Raw genomic sequence first — 9,795 nt, 5'->3', positions numbered from 1 at the left:
GAGTCCTAGTCCAACGCTCACACCTCACATGCACACACACACACACACACACAGAGCCTTTTAAAGCACATACGCTCAGAGCATTAGGGGTAAAAATAGCACAATGTCCATGCCACGGTCGTCTGGGAAAACAGGCCATTGTGGGCCTCTGGAAAATGCCCAGATTCCCCCTATTTGGGGTGACTCACCTGCTTCTGGAGTGCAAAGCTTCCTTTCGGAGTACTGTAATGTGCTCTTTCCCTCACTCACCCCCAGGTCAGGTCCGTACCAGTTTTATGTACACAGACATGAAAAGGAGTGACTAAGGGCGCTTGTTGTTGTTGTTGTTGTTGTGTGTCTCCAAGTCATTTTTGACTTAGGGCAGTGATAGTGAACCTTTTAGTGGCTGAGTGCCCAAACTGCAACCCAAAACCCACTTATTAATTGCAAAGTGCCATGTCCCTCTGGCTTTCTGGTAACAAACTCTGGCAAACTCTGTGCTGGGCAACGGCACATGTGCCCACAGAGAGGGCTCTGAGTGCCACCTCTGGCACGCGTGCCATAGGTTCACCATCACTGACTTAGGGCAATCCTATCACACTGTGGACATAATGCAGTTTGACACCACTTGTAAGTGCTGTCACTTTTAAGGAATCCTGGGATTTGTAGTTTTACAAGGTCTCTAGCCTTCTCTGCCAAAGAGTGTTTGTGACAAGTCCCAGGATTCTGTAGGATGGAGCCATCGCACTTAAAGTGGTGTCAAACTGCATTATTTATGCAGAGTAGATGCACTTTTATTTATTACTTGTACTTTCATATTCTTAATATAAGGCTGTTGAGCAGACTTCTGGTTGAGTTTCTAGTCGCATTGGTGTGTACATATGTGCCTGGTTGGCTCTTCTTGACCAAGTGGACAGAAGTGGTGCTGTAGGGTTTGTGTTTAGCCTCCTTTCCTGTATCCACAGCCAGGTGTTACTTTCTATCCTAGGTACAGGGCAGTTTCTATAAACAGTTGTCCCTACTGTATCTACAGATTCCACCATCCAAGGCTTGAAAATATATATATTTCAAAAAACAAACCTTGATTTGGCCATTTTATGTACGGGACAGCATTTTACTGTGCCACTGAATATAATGAGACTTGAGCATCCATGGATTCTGGTATCCATGGGGAGTCTTGGAACCAAACCTCCATGAATACCGAGGACCCATTGTGTACCACTGGGGAAGTAAGCCCATTTCTGATTTCAGTCCAAACTTTAAAGCATTTATCCAAGTGCTGAATCTATTTGGGGGGATATTCAGCACCATGGATACCAGTTCTAAAATCTGGATAACAGACTTGAGTGGAGCCAGTGCCCCACTGACAGGAAAACCAGCAGCTGCTAGGGGTGTGTATGTGTTCTAGTGAAGCATAAAGCATGAGTGAGACTATATAGCATCATTCTATTGCAGTGATTCCCAAATTTTGCTCCTCCAGATGTTTTGGACTTCAACTCCCAGAATCCTCAACTGTTGGTCAAGTTGCCTGGGGCTTCTGGGAGGTGAAGTCCAAAAAACTTGGAGGAATAAAGTTTAGGAATCACTGGTCTAGTGGAATGGCATCTGGTAGTGAAACAGGCCCCCATCCTCCATTAAGATCACTTGACACCTCCTACAAATCAGTTCTGCAGGTTTAGGGCAGAATTCAGGGAGATATAAATAAAGTATAACAACAACAACAACAACAGAGCTAAAGAAAAGAAGGTACTATTGCCCAAGTGGAGTTCTGTTTGTGTAACATTGGCTAGTAGGCCTTTATGCCTACTTTTTAAAAATAACATTGATAAAGTTTAGCCTCTCTTTGTGCTTATATTAATGCATAGTTATTTTTCTTTGCAAGGGAGCAAGGATCAGCAAAGAATTAGAATTTGGAGTAGAGCATTAATCCATGGGACACTGTGAAGGTGGTCAGATGTTTCTTTAAAACTGGTTTAGGTGTGCTCTCCCTTTTTCCCTATGTGCAGGTAGAAAATAAGTAATGAACTACTGGCCATGAGGAAGGAGTCACCTCAAGGTCTTTTCTTGCATTAACATTGTGATAGAGCCAGCGTGGTGTAGTGGTTTGAGTGTTGGACTATAACTCTGGAAACTAGGGTTCAAATCCCTGCTCATCCATGAAAAACCCACTGGGTAACATTGGACAAGTCTCACTTTCTCACCCTTAGAGGATGGCAATGGCAACCCCCTTCTGAAGAAACTTTCCAAGAACATCCTGTGATGGGTTCACCTTAGGGTCACCATAAGTCAGAAACGACTTAAAGACAAACAACGCACAGTAGGAATCATAACAGTATGACCTCTTCTGAAGTCCTAACAACACAGCAACCCACATGGAAGGAGTTGAGGACACATTTACTTCCCACATCAAGGGTTTTCCCATCCTCAAAGTGGAGACAGAGGCATAGGAAATAAACATGTTGTTAGTCCTTTCCACATAATCCTTTACATTATTAGGACAATATTCAAAAGTTTCACATTGCTGTGCCTTTGCTGTTACTGGGGCAGTGTAGGGTCTGTGTTAGGGTCCATTCCTAGTAGGGCTAATGACACCTCCCTTTCAAAGGAGCTGACTTCTTTAGATCCTGTGTGAAAACAACCTTGTGATATCTTAAGGACTATTTTAAGTGCCAGATATTTATTTAACATTCCCCTCCACCCTCCTGTGTGTGCAGAGGGACCAGTGGGAAAGAAATGGGGATCAAAGTACATAAGTTGAGGGGTTACTCTTGATTTCACCCCACATAAAATCCCTGGAAAAAAGAATATCTAAACAGGCCATGTAAGTGAATGCCTTTTAAAATATTCCTTTCTTCCTAACCTTGGAGAAGATAGGAACACATGTGTATTGTAGCATGTGAAGTATGCCTTGCTTTCTAATCCCACATACTTGTGGCTTAGGAGAAAGATTTGTAACTTACTTCAAATCATAAAACATATGGCATGTAGGAGGAGAAAGGAAAACCTGAATGGCCCTTAGGGCTGGTTAGACAGCCTTTACTAATAAGAGATAGGGAAAAGAGAGACTGTTGAAAGGAATAATTACTGTTACTGAGTGCCTTCCAGACATTTCTGACTTAGGCTGACCTTTCATGTGATTTTCTTGGCAAGATTTGTTTAGAGGGGGTTTACCTTTGCCATCCTCTGAAGCTGAGAGGGTGTGACTTACCCAAGGTCACCCAGTGGGTTTCTGTGGCTGTAGGGATTCGAACCCCTGGTTCCCAGTCATAGTCTTGCGCTCTAAACAATACACCACATTGGCAAATGCAATAAACAGTCCACTGTGCATGAAGTAAACAGTTAAAGGGGTTGGATCTGTGACCTGAGAATAAGGTGAAGAAAGCGGAGCTCAGTATAGCAGAGGGAGGAGGGAGAGTTCACTGTCACCTTTTGGAAAGTGTAGAGTGTGCTGAAAAGTTTTGCAGGAGCATTGGTGGTTGGGGTGTCTGCTGTTGCTGGCGTAATGGGCAGATGCAAAGCTGTGAGGGCGTAATTTCAGCTCCACAGCAATACATTTTTGGCAGAACATGATGATCAAATGCTGCCAAATTATGGCAGCAGTCATTTGCTATCATAGTCAAAGCATGTGACAGTCAGAGTCATCTTATCCCCTCCTCCCATTTTAGTAACAATTGATGTGTGAACTCTGAAGTTGTGACAGTATGTAAACAGTTGTTTAATACTGTTTGCTCAGTGTGATTGACACTGGCCATTGTCAGTATGAATGCTAGAGAAAGAAGGCAAAACAACTCAGGAGCCAAGTCGTTTTTATTTCCATGCATGAATGCTGTCTCATCTCAGTCGGCAAACCTATAATTAAAATGGAGCCCTGCCTTATAAATTGAATGGAGAGAGGGAACATTATCTAGTTGTCATAGTTGTCCAAACACAGTGCTTCTTTATCCCTTTTCTGTATTATTATGAAAAGAAAAATCAGTTGTGGAGGATGATGGTATTATTGACATAACATGAGTTTAGTATAATAATTTTTATCTTGTATTTATACAATATTTCCTGTGGCTATGGACAACATGATGGGGCTAGGAAATTTTTGGAACATTTAGATTAATAGTAAAGGGATAGTGATATGAAGTTGTGTTTTCAGGTGTTTTTAATGGAATAGAAGTAGCAATGTACTTTGGCGACTCCAGTATCACATTAGAAATATGACAGAAGTCAACATGGAATTTTCTGCTGTTGTGTATGTATACTTTCATCTGAATATGTCTGGAAGAACCCAGCTAAGCATAATTCTCACTAACAGCAGAAATGTCTCCTTAACTTTCCTACTTTAGCATGTATCACAGCTAGCTTTCCACATAATGGAATGCTCCACTTTTAAAAAAAATCCATACCTCCTTGGCATTCGCTTGTTAGGGAGAATACTAGGAATAATTTCCCCTGATAACCTAGTTTTCTGTGGAGGAGAATTCAACCCCTCTTTTCCAGAAACATGGCTACTTTCTACTTTGATATTCATGAGAACTAATCTTTAGTTTCCGGTAACTGTGGGTTAATTAACGGATTTGGTGAGCACAGTGTTCTGACAATGCAGAAAAGTAGGGTAACTCCTATGGATCAAAATTCTTTCTAAAGAGATTATCTGGTGGCTTTTGTCTTGCCAAACTGGTTAGTCCTTCCACCCTACTCAAGCACACCTTTTTGACAAAGAGTGCAAATAACGAGTCTGTCAAGTTGCAAAGATAACACTGCTATCCATTTTTGATAATGGAAGTAATAGGAAGAACATGAAGGTCAAGGATTTTAATGTTTGCCTAATAGTAATACAATAGGAGTTATTTTACAGTGGAGTGTGGTGGAGTCTCCTTTGGAGGTCTTTAAGCAGCGGTTGGATGGCCATCTGTCAGGGATGCTTTGACTGTGATTTCCTGCATGGCAGGGGGTTGGGCTGGATGGCCCTTGTGGTCTCTTCCAACTCTACGATTCTATGAGATTTCTGTGTACTGCTTATACTTTTATTAGGCATATTTCTGCAATGGGAATGTGTCTTTACCATGTTAGTTGTTTCACTTTCTCCTTATTCTGATTCATTCTCATTGCTCACTTCACCATTGTCAGCCTGTACCAGTGTCTGAGTGATTGTTTAGCAGGTTCGGCAAGACTGTATTAGTAGAGATAATAATTTAACTGTTTTGAATATTAATGTTTCAAACATAGCAGACAGCTGCCCTCTCCCTTTCCCATAGCTAAACAAACTTTAACAGCAAAGGGGAGGATCGGGTTTCTTGACTTTTTGCAGTAGGAGAAATTCTTAGCATGTGTAGTAATGTAGTCCAAGTACTATTCTACCTGATACTGTTTCCTTGAGACTGCAATATATATTATACCTTCTGTAAATGTCTCCTTTTGTGTCCGCTATGTTTCATAAGTGTTGGTGCATGTACATGTTCTCTTGTCCAGCTAAAATATTAAATATTTGCTTTGTCTGGTTACATTTCAACTTAGAATCAAGAATTATTTTAAAGATTTCTCTGTCTCTTGCCCTGGGTGCCTTAGAAATTTTGTTTGGAGTTAGAAGTTTCGAAGCTTGGAATTCACAGCATTTGTGGCAAAGTAGTTTTAGTTCAAGGCTGAAATGGGAAAAAAAAGTCTTCAAATTCCCTAGATGTTGAGAGATGCTTATCAGTTGGATAGATTTAGGTGACATTTTACTTTCATTTGTTTGTAAACTGTGGTTGCTATAATACACATAGAATGAAACCAGGTGCAATATATGAAATACATGCAGAGGCTTCAACTTAGACAACCTGTAAGTGGTAATGTAAATGTATAAGTTAATTTAATCTTTCATTAATTCACATAATTGTCTGTGGTTTTAATTTGGTTTTTCATTTTATATTTTAGTCCTGATAGCCACTTCTGAAATAGCAAGTAGATTTTTATAACTGAGTACTTAATTTTAAAACATATGGGAGGACTTACAGATTTAACTGACATTAATTGGAATCATGACTTGGGTTTCAAGAGAAAAGGCTTGATTAAATTAAGTTTCCTGTTTATACTTTATAACAGTTTTCCTAAAACATATCACTAAATTAGTTAATTTACAACTAGAGTATTATTAATACTGTTTATTTTGACAACAAATATTTCATCTGTTTGTCCCGCTTGTGCATGTTTGCATGCTTCCCTTTTATAATTGGAGGAGATGTCTCAGTCTGTCTTAACACCCTGTACCCATGAAAGCTTGTGAAGTTAGGTGAGAATACAAGGCCTTGTACAATGCACAATTTTTTCTTTTCTTTTTTCTTCTCTAGTGTTGGTCCTTTCTGCCTTCCTTTCTCTCCCTCAGAAAGCATAAAGTACCAAACAAAAATAAAATGGTCATGATTTATAGATTGAAGCAAGTTCTGATGGTTACTGGGCAAATCCTTAGAACACCCATAAACAGGTACATCCTTCCCTCTTGTTGAAAGTAAACTACTCTAGTTTGTCCAGTAACCATCAGAACTTGCTTCAATCTATTATTATTATTATTATTATTATTATTATTATTATTATTAACCTTTATTTATAAAGCGCTGTAAATTTACACAGCGCTGTACATACAATCTTTTAGTTAGACGGTTCCCAGCCCTCAGGCTTACAATCTAAAAAGACACGACACAAAAGGAGAAGGGAGTGGTGGTGGGGAATGGGATCAGGTCCAGCAGTTCTCCACCTCCGAGGCCTGGACCAAGGCAGATGGACTGGAGGAAGTGCTTGGCTTCTTAATTAATGGTTAAAAGGAGGCTTCCTGGGTCAGAGAGGGGCTAGCCTCTATAATCTATAAATCATGACCATTTTATTTTTGTCTAATCATTCATGTTGAGAATTAGTGTACATAGGAAAATTTTATGTATCTGATAGAGGCATTGATACAGGATTATTTTTAAAAGAAGTTTAATGGTAAGATTAACATTGGCCCAAAAAACACTGCAGAAATAATCCAGTTTTAGACTGCTTTAACTGCCCTGGCTAAGTGGTAGGGAATCCTGGGAATTGTCATTTAATGTGGCACCACAGCTCTCTGACAGAGAAGGCTAAATGTCTCACAAAACTACAGTTCCCAGGATTTCCTTGCAGTGAGCCAGAACAGTTAAAATGGTCCCAAACTGGATTATTTCTGCAGTGTGTTTTGAACCATTGTTACATCTAGATTATGTTCCTTTCAATATAGTTGTTAATGGGAAAGTTTATAATTAAAAATCTGATTCCAAACACACTTTTATCTACCCCTTTTCATTTAGTTATGCAGATTGTGCTGTTTAAGTAAATAAAATTTACTAAATTTACTTCAGTAAATATGTGCTGGTGGCAATTTTAACAGAACTCTTCATCCAGGGTACAATCTATATAACTTGTTAAATGCCATTATCCATGTGATTGTATTGCTGATTTCTGTATGTGGTTGTGAAAGCTGACAGGAAGAGGTTCAACTAATTTAAATAAAATTACTTGCCAAAAAGACACATAATGGTTCTGAGAGCAAAACAAGCCTGAACTCTCCCTAGAAGCTACAGTACAATGACCAAACTGAGGCTATCATACAGTTGGCATTTAATCAGAAGACACAACTCATTAGAAAAAACTACAATGCTTGGTAAAGTGGGAGTCAGTAGGAAAGAGTAAGACTACATTGAAGGTGGATAGATAGAGAAGGAAGTTTCTGCCCTAAGTCTGCAAGACCTAGATCTCTTGGAAATCTTTTTAATAGGGTTGCCCTAAGCTGAAGCTGACTTTACAGTTATCAACAATAAATTCTGTACCAGCTGGCCTTCCTGGAGGCCTCCAGAAGTAATGAATAGCAAAAACTTTTCCAAAGCCCACTACCCACTCCAAACAGAAAGAAATGGCTTAAGATCAGGCATAAATGAAATCTGAAGTAACTTCTAGTTCCTATTTCCTGTTACTTTTGCCGATTTTTTGAAGTGTCGAGGTCTGCAATTCCCTTATCTTGCTCTAGAGATAGCCTTAGCTATCTTACGGTTTTGATATGCACATTTCTCTGTAAAAATTATGAATTATCTGCAAACAAAAAAAATTTAATTATCTGCAATTTGATTTCATTTTATGTTTTATTTTTATGTTATTTTGAAATAAATGCCAGAACTGGTTTTGAGCTATTTATATATTCATTATGTAACCCATGCACCCAAGCTTTCTCTTTTACTTGTCTTAAAACTATAGCTCTACTTCTATTTTAGCTTTTACAGATGGAGATGTCCCTGTGCTAGGGTCTTTCAATGCACTCTAAATGAGTTCTAATAAAAGCATTGTAACAAGTACTGCAAGATCCAGCCGTAGCTTGTCCTCTCAGCTTTAGGAAGTCAGTACAGATGGTTATGTGGCAAATGTATCAATCAGCTGTGACAAATGCTTGTTATGGGGGTGGAGCGAGGTTTGTTTTTGTTACCTTTTCTAAAATATGTGGGATAGTCTTAAGAGAATAGTAGGGAACCACTGTACCTAATAGCTTTTCCAAGCACCATGTCATTTGAAAAGTGTACCCCCCAATTTATTTATTTTTATTTTTTATTTTGCAAAGATTCAGAAGAAAGCTAGATGGTGGAGACTTTGAAACTTCAATGTAATATTTAAATACCACTGGAAGGCAATATAAAATTTATTTTGGCTTCCACATAAAATCAGTTGCGGATGTGGCTAATGTACCGGGTAACTATTTTGGATTAGTTCAAAGATATAGCCTTGTTAGTCTTTAGATTCTGTATATAGAGAGATCTTTGAGACTAACTGAAATAAAGAAATTGGCATTATGAGCTTTCGGTTTACTTCCTCAGATGCATTTTGGATTAGGTGAGAGGAATTCCATAACTGGCATAGTCCATAGACCATAGAAAAGGTCATGTCTAATGTTTCCATGAGCACTGCTTTAAAAGTTGTTAGTCCATTCAGTGAGCAAGGATATGTACTTAATAACCTACCGTGAGTAGAAGTGTGCATTCTGTGATTCCATGCACATACTCAGTTTGGTTTTCATGCCAAATTAAGAACCAAGAAAATAGCTTGAATTAAAAACAATTAGTGCCTAGCATTTTTGCCTGTGAGAAGACAGGCAGTATTTCCCATGAACTCCAGCCTTATGGTGGCACAGGTTTTACCTATTTGCATGACTGTTAGACTAAATATCATGATGTATGAACAGACCCTTGGGCGGGAGTTAGACTTGACTTTCCACAGATAGAAGGGTTTCTGCTGTTTTTAGAAAGAACCAAGATCCACTGTAGGCTCTCTACTGAAGGACAGGGTGTGAGGTGCTTTTGTTAATTCCTCCTCCTTGTGGCCTCTGAAAAGCTGCTCTGTAGAGTCCTTCAAATATGGAAAGAGTGTGGATGTTCATGCTTGGGGGAATAAGGAAAAGGAAGAATTGGTGAATATTACATCCCCTCTTTCTTCAATGGGAACACCTTTGTAAGTTCAGCTCTGCATGTAGGAAGTGTGATTGTATCTCTTATACTTGTTGTATGACATAAAGGCAAGCCTGCAAGCACCAAGGCACATTTACATTTGAATATGTAAAGTGCAGGGAGGTGTGCCTTAGCTGAGTCAGGATGATGGTCAAGTTCCTTAAAGTATGTAAAATGGAGACAAATTAAATATTCATTAAAATCTTTGAAATATTTCTTCATTATTTCAAAATGCAGTTTCTTCAAATTCAGCTAACATTAAGATATTGTTAATGACTTTGATCCATATTTGTGTAATGATTCAGATAGTGAAAAAAAGAAACTAATTCTCATAGTATTCAATTTTGTA

At 38.9% G+C, this 9,795-nt stretch overlaps 1 protein-coding gene across 5 annotated transcripts in view; it reads left to right on the top strand.

The window, feature by feature from the left end:
* Positions 1 to 9,795, top strand: part of UBR3 (ubiquitin protein ligase E3 component n-recognin 3) — a 126,140-nt gene that overhangs the window by 1,258 nt on the left and 115,087 nt on the right. The window lies entirely within an intron of this gene.

The sequence above is a fragment of the Sceloporus undulatus genome, chromosome 1 (assembly GCF_019175285.1).
Source record: "Sceloporus undulatus isolate JIND9_A2432 ecotype Alabama chromosome 1, SceUnd_v1.1, whole genome shotgun sequence".
In the NCBI taxonomy this organism is placed as follows: Eukaryota; Metazoa; Chordata; class Lepidosauria; order Squamata; family Phrynosomatidae; genus Sceloporus; species Sceloporus undulatus.
This window is presented reverse-complemented; position numbering and strand designations above follow the sequence as displayed.